Here is a 12928-nt window from a genome sequence, read left to right as displayed (position 1 = left end):
TACACCCTATAACACCAACCTTAACCCCAACCCTGCTCGGGGAAGGAGACGGCCAGGTTTGTTACCAGAATCAAATTATCTTCGCTTTGCAAAGATATAACTGATTCTGCCTTTTGACGTTACAGTTGGTCCAGGGCATATCTGGCCAACACAGCAGTGGATTCAGGTATATAACTGTTGCTGATGATCTCTTTGCCGCTCCATGAGGCGGTATATGAGTCCAATGGGCGACTGAGGAATGGTCTGAGAGGACATATGCATTAATAGAACAGGCTTTGGTTCCGTCTAAAATTAATCTCGAGACAAAAATATAATCAATTCTTGAGAAAGAATGCTGGGGGTGAGAGAAAAAAATGTAAAAGTCTTTCTCTTGTGGATTAATGACTCTCCGTGCGTCCAATAGGCCTAGGTCTGAACATTTGTCCCTTTGTGTCTATGGAGCCACCGGAACGAGGAAACAGTGTTCGATTTGCTGCATGGGGGTAAATCCATGCCATTGCTTTTAATATCCCCCCTTTGGCCATTCAATTTTTATGGCCGGAGGGGATATTATGTTTTATCCCTGCTTCTGTTCGGACAGAATTAAATACATGCATTTCCTTTTCTTCCTTTCCTTTTTTTGTTACTTCTTTTTCTCCCCCAATTCATAGTCGTTATCGATAGGCTCTATGCACAACAGCCATGTTGTAAGACATTCACAGGTGTTGCCAATGATATTAATGAAGGCTCTGTTCCATTCAGGTCAAACAGAGTCAGGGTACTGGTATACTGTGCATGTTGGCTCACTAGAAACACTCTGCTACACCAGTGGGTCTCAACGTGTGGTCCAGGGACCCTCATGGTTCCTTGAGGGGTATCCAAATGGCCCCTTACGGGTGTATAACTCTGAGAGTGTACAAATGGAACCAAATGGACCCGTAAGGGTCCATTTGGTTCCATTTGTACACTCTCAGAGTTACGGGGGTCCTTGAAATGTAAAAGTGTGAGAACCAATGTGCTACACGAAATGGAACAGAGCCTTCATTAGTATCATTGGTAACACCTGTGAAGGAAGTAAGGAAGAGGCCCAATTTCCTTCCAATATGGCTGCTGTGCATAGAGCCTGTTGATTCCTAGTCCTCACACACATGTGTGTGCTGTCACTGCTGTCGTATCCTACTGACTCACCTGCCAGTGAGGAGCCCCCACCAGGAGGACGCAGAGCCTTCGTCCTACTCCTCCCGCCAAACACTCCCTGCTGACAGGTTGCCGCCACCAGCCCGTGTAGGATTACATGTAGTGATCTCACCCTCCCCCGAACACAGGCCAATTGCGTTGCATATTCATATGGTTTTCAACCTTTTTCATGCAAGGACCCCTAAATTATTATACATTTGGCAGCGGACCACCATTTGAAAATGTTTTGTGCCAGGGACCGCCAGAAGCAAAGATATCAGTTAATTTTTGCTTCAAAAAAATATAAATATTCAAAGATATGCACACTTTTTCAAGGTTTTTCAAAAATAGCAGATCTACAAGCTCATAGCGCGGCACTCGGTGCCATGCTATGAGCTTGTATATCTGCTATTTTTGAATAGCGAAGGCTAAGCGGTTAAAATGATTGTGACCCTATGTTTAACTAATTTCGCTGGGGACCCCCTGGTACTCCCTGAAGGACCACTGGTGGTCCCCGGAACACTGGTTGAAAACCACTGATATACACAGTATGTGTTTATATAGACGCTCATCACCGTGATGGATTTGAACCCACAACCTCCGCCGTGGTGGGCAGCCACCCGAGCGCCCCGGGGAAATGTTTGCATTTCCTTTTGGAATGCAATTTGGTAATATCACAATTTAACCATTTCATAAAAAAATGCATTTTAACCACTTTAAGAGGTATTTTACACCTCTTCACCGTGTGAGGATTTTGGGGATTTCTTATGATGTAGAGAGATTTTCATATAACAACTGAAAATGATCCATTGCAAACAGAAAAACAAGCCGTTAGAATAAAGTGTGGTTGGTTGTAATTTGGCAGCTGAACTGTGCTCGGAATAACAAAGGCAGCCCACCTCCTCCGGGTGGGAGAAAAACAAGAACCTACTTCAGCATAGCAAAACAAAACTCAAGGAGCTAACCAATGGGTAATGCTATAGGAACACGCAGTGGTGGAAAAAATACTAAAATGTACTAAAATGCTCGTAGCGCGGCACTCGGTGCTGCGCTACGAGCATTTTAGTACATTTTTTACGTTCCAGGTCTTAATGGGTTAAAACTGTTTTTGAAAATAGTAAAAAATGGCAAAGAAGTTTAGGGATAAAGGGTAATGGCGAAAATAGGGCCCCATGTGTCCTTTCAGGAAAATGGAAAAAACTAACTGCATGTGGTTGTAATTATTTAACTGGAAGAGGTTGTAGTTATCCAATGTAGTTATTATTTAGACACAAGCTCTGGTTCATCATTTGGATTGGTTAAATTATGTATTAATTTACCCCCTTGGAGAAGCCAATTATTTTTACCCCCATTTTCTCCCCAATGCAGTCGTTATGCCAATTAGCGCTCCCTGCACACTATACAGGTACTGTGTGCTGTCATTGCTGTTGCACCTTACTGCATGGCTCAGGTATCACCCAAACACGGGCCAATTGTGTTCGTATACATAGACCATACATGGGCAACTAGCGGCCCGGGGGCCACATGAGGCCCCCACCTTCACTTAATGCGGTCCACTAATTTCCACTAATCCTCATTATGCAGTGTACTGACACTCAAACATGCACTGAATGTCCCTTATGAGCTGCCGTTCATGCAGAACGACGTGAAGCTAGTCCTCGGTGTTGCCAGATTATGTGAGAGAAACAAGCAACCAGCTCCATGTCGTTCTGCATGAACGGCAGCTCATAAGGGACATTCAGCGCATGTTTGAGTGTCAGTACACTGCATAATGAGGATTAGTGGGAAAAAAACAAACTTTGGAGCTGCTAAAATAGGCGATTTTTGTTTATCCGCATTACTCCATTATGCCAGTGGAAGGGGTCTCCACAATGGACAACAGGGTCATCTCTGGAACAATTCAACGGCCCTTTGTATGTTGGTGAGTGATTAGCGACACATCAAAGCAAACATCTAAAATGACTGGAATTCTCCTTTAAGTATAACTAAATGCATTTGAAATTAAATTAAAATGTTACTTTTCAGGATTCCAATTAAAAAATAGCACAAAAAAATCTGGATTACAATTCAAAAATAGCTGCGACGCGTTTTGAGCTTGTAGATCGGCTACTTTTGCTACTTTTGTTTGACATAGAATGGCGGAAAAACACTCTGGAGTGAGTGGGGAAATATAGTGGCCCTCCCCATCATCAAAGTTGCATCACCCCTGGTATAGACGGTCAACTAAAGGTACTTTCCCGTTACAGTAGCGCGCACGCAGTTCGGCGCCGCGCCACTCCACGGCCCGCCGGTCGTATGTTTCCATTAGAGAGTGAGGATGAGTGAAGAGCAGTGGAGTAAAAGTGCAATATTTGCCTCTTGAGAAGTAGTGGAGTAGAAGTAAAAGTACAAAAAATTGGAAATACTCCGGTAAAGTAAAAATACAAAAAAAAAAAAAAATCTTTAAGCTTAGCATCATCTTCTTCTCTGGTTCCTTTGTGACGCCCCACGTCTCCTTTCCAAAGTCTTCAGCCTCCTTCACGTTGTCTGTGATATAATGAAGTTGTCGAAGATGGTTCCAGATTTTACCTGCCACAGATCCAGGCCCAACGCACCGATGTTGTCACACTTGTAGATGGCTGAATCAGCACTGTATTCAGGATTGTCAATCTCAGGGTGAATCCAGGCTCCTTTGTAGTGAGGGTTGTCAATCTGCTTGGGTTTCCATTCTCCCTTGTATTCAGGGTTTGGGATCATGGGTGGCTCCTACTCTCCATCGTGCGTGCGTGCGTGCGTGCGTGTGTGCGTGCTTATGAGCATGTTTGTGTGTTATATTTCCTTGTAGGGAAAGCATGGCTGGTCTTGTGTGCACATTCTGTTGCTTCGAGTAATTGAACATGTCTTGGAAGTATCGTCCTTATAGTATACACACCATATGCACAAATTTGCAAACCCTTCCTCTCTCTCACTCTCACTCTCTCTCTCTGTCTCTCTATCTCGCACACACACACACACACACACACACACACACACACACACACACACACACACACACACACACACACACACACACACACACACACACACACACACACACACACACACACACACACACAACTTGTTTCCCAATTATCCTCATGTCTTAATTAGGCCTTCAACCAGAGAGAAGGCACTCTCCCGAGTGTGTGTGTGTGTGTGTGTGTGTGTGTGTGTGTGTGTGTGTGTGTGTGTGTGTGTGTGTGTGTGTGTGTGTGTGTGTGTGTGCGTGTGCGTGTGCGTGTGCGTGTGTGTACGTGTGTGTGTGTGTGTGTGTGTGTGTGTGTGTGTGTGTGTGTGTGTGTGTGTGTGTTTGGTTGCAATACTACTTTTTCTCCCTGGTTTAATTTAGCTAGAGTGTCCTCCTTACTTGGTCTCTGCTGCTGTTCTGTCAGGGAGTAATTACCCCTGTGTGTGTATGTGTGTGTGTGTGTGTGTGTGTGTGTGTGTGTGTGTGTGTGTGCGTGCGTGCGTGCGTGCGTGCGTGCGTGCGTGCGTGCGTGCGTGCGTGCGTGCGTGCGTGCGTGCGTGCGTGCGTGCGTGCGCGCACGTGTTTGTGTGTATAATATTTCAAATGTGTGCGACTTTCCACACACATGAAGTGGAAAGTCGAATTTTTTATTCTATTTTCATTTATTTATGTTTTGTGTATATATATATATATATATATATATATATATATAGAGAGAGAGAGAGAGAGAGAGAGAGAGAGAGAGAGAGAGAGAGAGAGAGATAGATATATATATACTGTAGATATACAGTATATACCTCCCAGCTGACACGCGACGTCAGTACAACGTTGTCCCAACGTTGTACTCCAACGTTGGATGACCGTTGGATTTTGGTTGTAAATGAAAGTTTGTCTGATGTCATAACCCAACGTTGGTTAGACGTCATAACCCAACGTTGTTTAGACGTCATAACCTGACGTTGGTTTGACATCCTAAACTAACATTGATGTAACGTCAATCTCTGATGTTATGTAGACGTTGATTAAAGGTTGGACTCCCAACGTTGGATACCAGTTGTATTTTTGTTGTAAATGAAAGTTTGTCTGACGTCATAACCTGACGTTGGTTTAACGTCAATCTCTGATGTTATGTAGACGTTGATTAAAGGTTAGACTCCCAACGTTGGATACAAGTTGTATTTTAGTTGTAAATGAAAGTTTGTCTGACGTCATAACCTAACGTTTGTCTGACGTCATAAACTGACGTTGGTTTGACATCTTAAACTAACGTTGATTTAACGTCAATCTCTGATGTTATGTAGACGTTGATTAAAGGTTAGACTCCCAACGTTGGATACAAGTTGTATTTTAGTTGCAAATGAAAGTTTGTCTGACGTCATAACCTAACGTTTGTCTGACGTCATAAACTGACGTTGGTTTGACATCTTAAACTAACGTTGATTTAACGTCAATCTCTGATGTTATGTAGACGTTGATTAAAGGTTAGACTCCCAACGTTGGATACAAGTTGTATTTTAGTTGTAAATGAAATTTGTCTGACGTCATAACCTAACGTTTGTCTGACGTCATAAACTGACAAGTTGTATTTTAGCTGAAAATGTATATCGGGTTGACGTCATAGTACAACATTGGCTCAACGTTAGAGTACAATCAAAATATGACATATTTCTAACGTTGTAATCACGTTGTATTTTAGTTGAGAATAAAATGTCAATCCAACATTAGCAGGACGTCAACCTCCAGAGTTACCTTGTCACGTAGATATCTTGTCACAACAAGATATCAACGTTAAAATAACGTCTCCTGTGCCCACTGAGTGGGCGGTGGGAACAGGACATCTTCCAGACGTCATTTTGACGTCGATATCTCATCATCACGTCAGACAAACAACAACAAATTACATCTTGTTTCAGTGTCAAGTTTTACCAAGGTGAAAATACAATATCAGACAATATTATTTGACAAAGTTTAATAAAACAACATTATTATATATGTTTTAAACTTGTAATTGGCACATTTGAATAGGTAGTATAAACAAACAGAAATTACAAGTCATATTGTTGTCCAAACAGTTACAGGTTTGGTGAATAGGTTCAGAGCCCAAAGTGCCTTTGTAGGAAAATGATTCCATTTGTGAAACTTTAAAATAACTAAACAGTACAAATCAATAAAAACAATGAAGTGCATTCTTTGAGGCATGTCTATAACATATGCACCAAGGGCAAAAACGTTAAAAAGAGAGAGAAATAACACTGAGCTCCCGTAAATCACTTGGAGAGTCTTCTCTGCATCATTCTGTTTAATTTGTTGAGGGTTGCATTCTTCTTTAGTTCCCCTAAAGATAAATGACAGGAATAAGCTATTTTAATAACTCTAACTTGATTTTTACATTATGAAACATCTTTATTGACTGACAGATATCTGTTCAAAAGTTTGGAATCAGTGAGAAATTATGATTTTGAAATTAACTGAGTTTGCAGATATGAGTACTGTCTCTGATGGAAGGGCCATCACAATTGCTTGATCTAAATCCTATGTTGGGAACAGCTATACCGTAAAGTTCATGAGAAGTTTTATACAAACCAGTCTCAAAGTACGGCAAATTCTACTGAAAATATGGGGTGAAATTTGACCTGGATATCTAGAGAATATGACATCTAGAATGCCTAAGGTCTTTAAAGATATTGCTGCACTTGGTGGATTATTTAATGAACAGAAATGTTGAAGAATATAAGTTATTATTATTATTATTATTATTACCCTTATTATTATTACTATTACCATTATTATTATTATTATTATTATTATTATTATTATTATTATTATTGTTATTATTATTATTATTATTATTACCCTTATTATTATTATTATTATTATTATTATTATTACATTTATCATTATCATCAGTGTCTTGGCTGTACTTACTTAATTTTCACAGTGATTCCAAACTCTTGAACTTAGGCATAACTGCCAACGTATATAAAAAATAATCAACATTTTGTAGCACTCCTTTTTGAATTTGAAAGATAACGGAAAGGTCAAGTTACATCGGGCAATTAAAATGTTTAACTTACCATATGCAACGTCAAAAAGACACAGGCCCCGGGGACTTATTCTTGCCATGATGTCAACAAAGGTTGTACTGGAGTGTCAATTCATGTGACATGAGGAACGGCATCATTCTTCTGGGTGCATCATCCAATGAATTACCTCCTGTGTCTCCAACCATGACAACCTGAGAGTATGGTAAAAGTCACAGGAAGGAAAATGCCATATTAAGTGGACAGCTAAGATATTATTCTATCGTTACACCTCTTAAGGTCTTTAAACACCAGGGACATGACGAATAAATTATACAAATACTTCTTTAGAATATATTGATGCTATCGCATCAAAACTATTCATATACTGTATATGATGCCTCATTTTTATAGCCGTTAACCTGATGCCTTTAATAGCGGTGAAAAATCAAACTTGATTTAAATCAAAATTATGTTGCTTTATTGTCAAATAATAGTGAAGTTCAGTGTGGAGGTACTTACCCGATGTATTCTACTTGAGAGGACCTTCCACCTCTTGATGTACCACATCTAGCATGAAAATAAGAAATACACAACACATTATGAATGAAAAATATACTTGACGCAAGATAGAGACTTCTCACAATGGCCTCATGCCGTGACACAAACCCAAGAAGAAATTGTATTGTGAACCCAGTATGGTGAATTATATCGAATCGTTGGTTGAGTGAAACTTCACATCCCTACCCTTTCAATATTAACGCTATAAGACTGCTTTTACATTACACTGCTGACTGTAGACTAATGTTTACTAGTTTATCTGTGCCTGTTATGTTTAACTGTGTCAAAAAACTATCATCAGGGTGCCCAAAGCCCTGTGGGAATTTATAACTCAATTCAAAATGTTCCAGGAAAGTCACTACCGTGGGAAACCTGAATCATCTAATTCAATATATATTTTTAAATTACAACCAATTTAAAGCATATTACCCCTCAAATTAACGCCCTGATATTATACTTACTTCGGACTTGGTGGAGGCTCACCAAGTCTTGATCACAGGTGTTTGGAAGCTGAAGTAGCACACGCACACGCACACACACACACACACACACACACACACACACACACACACACACACACACACACAAAAAAACAGATTAGATAGGCTACCTCTGCCTTCCGAAACATCTGTGGACATTTAAATTCAATATGGGCTGGAACAGCGTCGAAAACGACAGCTATCAAACCTACAGTACACCTACTTCATTATCAGCTACTGTATATCAAGTATCGGTTATGGCAAAATACTAACTGTTCTTCACTCTGTTTGGGCCATTCAACTGTACAGGACTTACTTCAATATTTCAACTTAAGATGGCTTACCAATAGATCTTCAATATAGTGTTTACATTCCTCAGAAATTAAAAAAACTTTGAGAAAACGTTGTATTATAGTTGCTTAACAGCACAAATTAAAACCAACAAAATATCAACGTCTAATGGCGTTAGAATTTAACGTTGTGTAGACGTTAACGTCATAACGTTAAGAAGACATTGGGCTTTGGTCTCAATACCCGACAACAGAATGTCGGTATTCTTTGTCAATTTGACGTTAGCATGATACGTTGAACAGATGTTGGGCATTGGTTACTTACCAACACAACTTAAAACCAACAAAAATCAACATTTAATGATGTTAGAACTTAACATTGTGTGGACGTTAGCATAACGACGTTAAGCAGATGTTGGGTTTTGGTTACAATACCCGACAACAGCATGTCAGTATTCTATGTTAATATGACGTTAGCATGATATGTTGAACAGACGTTGGGTATTGGTTACTTACCAACACAACTTAAATCCAACAAAAAAACAACGCTTAATGATGTTAGAATTTGACATTGTGTGAACGTCAGCATAATGACGTTAAGCAGACGTTGGTTTTTGGTTACAATACCTGACAACAGCATGTCAGTATTCTATGTCAATATGACGTCAGCATGATACATTGAACAGACGTTGGGGATTGGTTACTTACCAATCAATCTTCAACATAGTGTTTACATTCCTCTATTATGTTTATTTTTTTAGGTGGGCTTTACTGTTAGGCTTGGCCAATATTAGACTGAAAATAATGTCTTACAAGCTAATATAATCAAAACTATGATAAAGGCTACACAAGGCTATTCAAATGCAACCAACCCTTATGCCTGATTTTTAGTTACACAGCACTGTCTCACACAAAAATCAGGCTGTGAGGCATGTGAGCTTTTACCCTTCAATAACACACATTCCCAACTGAAAACATGAATCATGCATGAACAACAGAACTTCACCTAAAATAAGACATTAGCTTTAAAAGCTGCAATTCAAATGTTTAACTCAGCAGCACCAAGCCACCAACACAAAGCAATGGGGATCAGTCCATCTAGTTAATGCAGTATAGCCTCTTTCTAGTTCCCACTGTTTTGCCACAAAAGGCAGGTACTGTAACCATTTTGGGCAAAGGATTTACTCAAACAATGCTGCCAGTTTCAAAAACATGCAAAGAAAAGGAAAAGAAAAAGAAAACAACAAAGCATGACTGATTTGCAATATGAAGAAATCACCTCACTCGGTCATAAACAGAATGTAGAACTTTATTTTAAAAACAAACAGTCAAATATTTCATTTCAAGTTAGAAGGAAATTAATTATGAACTCACCTGTGCAAAAGATTGTGATTCTAGAAGTCCTGGGATGGTCAAAAAAACATCTCCATGCACAAACAAGTATCTCTTCCTGTCTTCTCTCCCTCCAAATTCAAACTGCAGGCTCCTGCAGCAGTTACTGTTGCCCCGCCCAGTCTGGTGTTATACAACTGTGGTCCCACCCACAAGTCCAATGATTCGTCCAATGAAAGAGCAGAACGTTGCTATACTGCTCAGTGATTTGAGGAGACATTTGACAATCCAGTTTGAAATGTATTATTATGACAACATCCATACAACGTTGCAGTCTAACATCATTAGACGTAGATATTTGGTTGGTTTTAGGTTGTGTTGGTAACTAATCAATAACCAACGTCTGTTCAACGTATTATCCCAACGTCAGGTTGACGTCAAATACTGACATGCTGTTGTCGGATATTTGACCAAACCTCAATGTCTGCCCAATGTTATTATGTTAAATGTCAGTTTACATTGTATGTGTCATATGGCATTATGCTGTAGGCCTAATGCAAAAAGTGAAATATTTCCCTCAATCATTTATTTGATTAGCAATTAATATAATGCAAAAATAAAGAACTGCAACAGCTATGAAACATGAACAATGGTGAAAATCAGTACATTTACTCAAGTACTGTACTTAGCATTGTATTTTTTAAATTCACTTGTGTGTTTCTATCTTTTGATACTTTATTATTTTACTCCACTACATATCAGGGCAAACAATTATTTTACTTTTTGTGATTGATTGATTACTTTATTAGTCAGAAATGTAAACAGCATGAGGTACAGTCATGCATTTAGGCTGAAAGGGTAACAAAAAAAGTGTCTGTCTGTCTGTCTGTCTGTCTGTCTGTCTGTCTGTCCATCTGTCCGCCCTTCCGTCCACCCAGTAGTACATACATAGTGGTGTGGATGATAAACGGTGTCACAGTCACACACTCTTGCTCCATATGTCACAACTAAGGAAGACCCTGGTTTTGAGGTAGGCCGGTGTCTATGCATTGTAGTGTATTGATGCATTTCTTTTCATATGGGTTTATTATTTAGGGCAGCATAGGTTACTGGTTAGATAATCAGAAGGTCCCCGGTTTGCCTCAAAGGCCCTGGACGGGGCGAAGTGTCCTGAGCAAGACACTGTAGGGGTGGACCCTACAGTCCACCCACCCCAAGCGCTCAACATAAAACATTTGAGCAGCCATAAGCTGAAACTGAATTTGCCCTCTGGAACTAAGGAAGGTCTCCTGAAGCAAACTAAGGGCAAATTATTGACGATAAAGAGTTGACATGGCTGTCTACCTACCTCACTGTCGGTCGCATTCCTTTAAGATGCAGCTGGCTGATCACCGACAACTAACATCTGCTAAAGCGGAAGGGAAAAGGTATAACTGGCCTTAACCATGTTGCCTTGGCTCTAAATCCACACTGGCAAAGAAACCTGTAGCTAATCAGTCTCATATACAGCCACAGGTTCACTATAGGTGGGATGCTGGCATGTGCCCCAGGAGCAACTTGATGGTATTTGTCTGAAAGTCAAATTCAGTTATCTGGAAAAGGCTGAGGGTTATAGAACTGCACAAACACCTTTCTGGGCCATGGGGTGGCCCTGTAGCTCATCTAGAAGAATATAGTTGAACCACAGATGAAACAGCTACCAATTGCTCTGGTTGGACTATTGCAGGTTAAACAGATGCTAGATCATTACTCTATGTCAGAACCTTCAGTACTTATTGTCCATATTCTACAGCCAGACTATGTTGGATTTTGTTTAAGTAACAGCCACATTAACCCAGCAAAATATCTACATCTAATGAGGTTTGAATGTTGAGGAGATCTTTTCATTATGAAGTTTAGCAGACATTGGGTTTTGGTCACAATACCCGACAATAGCATGTCAGTATTCTACATCAACACGACGTTGGCATAATACGTTGAATAGACGTTGATTATTGGTCAGTTACCAACACAACCTAAAACCAACCAAATATCAACGTCTAATGATGTTAGACTGCAACGTTGTGTGGACGTTGTCATAATAACGTTGGGCAGACACTGAGGTTTGGTAAAAAATCTGACAAAAGCATGTCAGTATTCGACGTCAACCTGACGTTGGGATAATACGTTGAACAAACGTTAGTTAATGGTTAGTTACCAACACAACCTAAAACCAACCAAATATCTACGTCTGATGATGTTAGACTGCAACGTTGTGTGGATGTTATCATAATAACATTGGGCAGACATTGAGGTTTGGTCAAATATCCGACAACAGCATGTCAGTATTCAACGTCAAACTGACGTTGAGATAATACGTTGGACAGACGTTGGTTATTGGTTAGTTACCAACACAACCTAAAACCAACCAAATATCAACGTCTGATGATGTTAGACTGCAACGTTGTGTGGACGTTCTCATAATAGCGTTGGGCAGACATTTAGGTTTGGTCAAGAATCCGACAACAGCATGTCAGTATTCGACGTCAACATGACGTTGGGATAATACGTTGAACAGACGTTGGTTATTGGTTAGTTACCAACACAACCTAAAAGCAACCAAATATCAACGTCTGATGATGTTAGACTGCAACATTGTGTGGACGTTGTCATAATAACGTTGGGCAGACATTGAGGTTTGGTCAAGAATCCGACAACAGCATGTCAGTATTCGACGTCAACATGACGTTGGGATATTACGTTGAATAGACGTTGGTTATTGGTCAGTTACCAACACAACCTAAAACCAACCAAATATCAACGTCTGATGATGTTAGACTGCAACGTTGTGTGGACGTTTGTCATAATAACGTTGGGCAGACATTGAGGTTTGGTCAAGAATCCGACAACAGCATGTCAGTATTCGACGTCAACATGACGTTGTGATATTACGTTGAAAAGACGTTGGTTATTGGTCAGTTACCAACACAACCTAAAACCAACCAAATATCAACGTCTAATGATGTTAGACTGCAACGTTGTGTGGACGTTGTCATAAAAACGTTGGGCAGACATTGAGGTTTGGTCAAGAATCCGACAACAGCATGTCAGTATTCGACGTCAACA

General features: G+C 40.0%; 1 long non-coding RNA gene across 1 annotated transcript; it reads right to left on the bottom strand.

Annotated features, from left to right (window-relative positions):
- Nucleotides 1–7226: 7226 nt before the first annotated feature.
- LOC311040155 lies at nt 7227–9968 on the bottom strand. Its single transcript, XR_014600242.1, has 4 exons — nt 9866–9968; nt 8184–8232; nt 7684–7731; nt 7227–7376 (listed from the first exon to the last, which is right to left on the bottom strand). It is a non-coding gene; the product is annotated as an uncharacterized lncRNA (long non-coding RNA).
- Between the last annotated feature and the right edge of the window lie 2960 nt (nt 9969–12928).

This window comes from Gymnoscopelus microlampas, assembly GCF_963454915.1.
Source record: "Gymnoscopelus microlampas genome assembly, chromosome: 23".
In the NCBI taxonomy this organism is placed as follows: domain Eukaryota; kingdom Metazoa; phylum Chordata; class Actinopteri; order Myctophiformes; family Myctophidae; genus Gymnoscopelus; species Gymnoscopelus microlampas.
The sequence above is the reverse complement of the archived record's forward strand: the minus strand, read 5'-3'. Positions and strand labels throughout refer to the sequence as shown.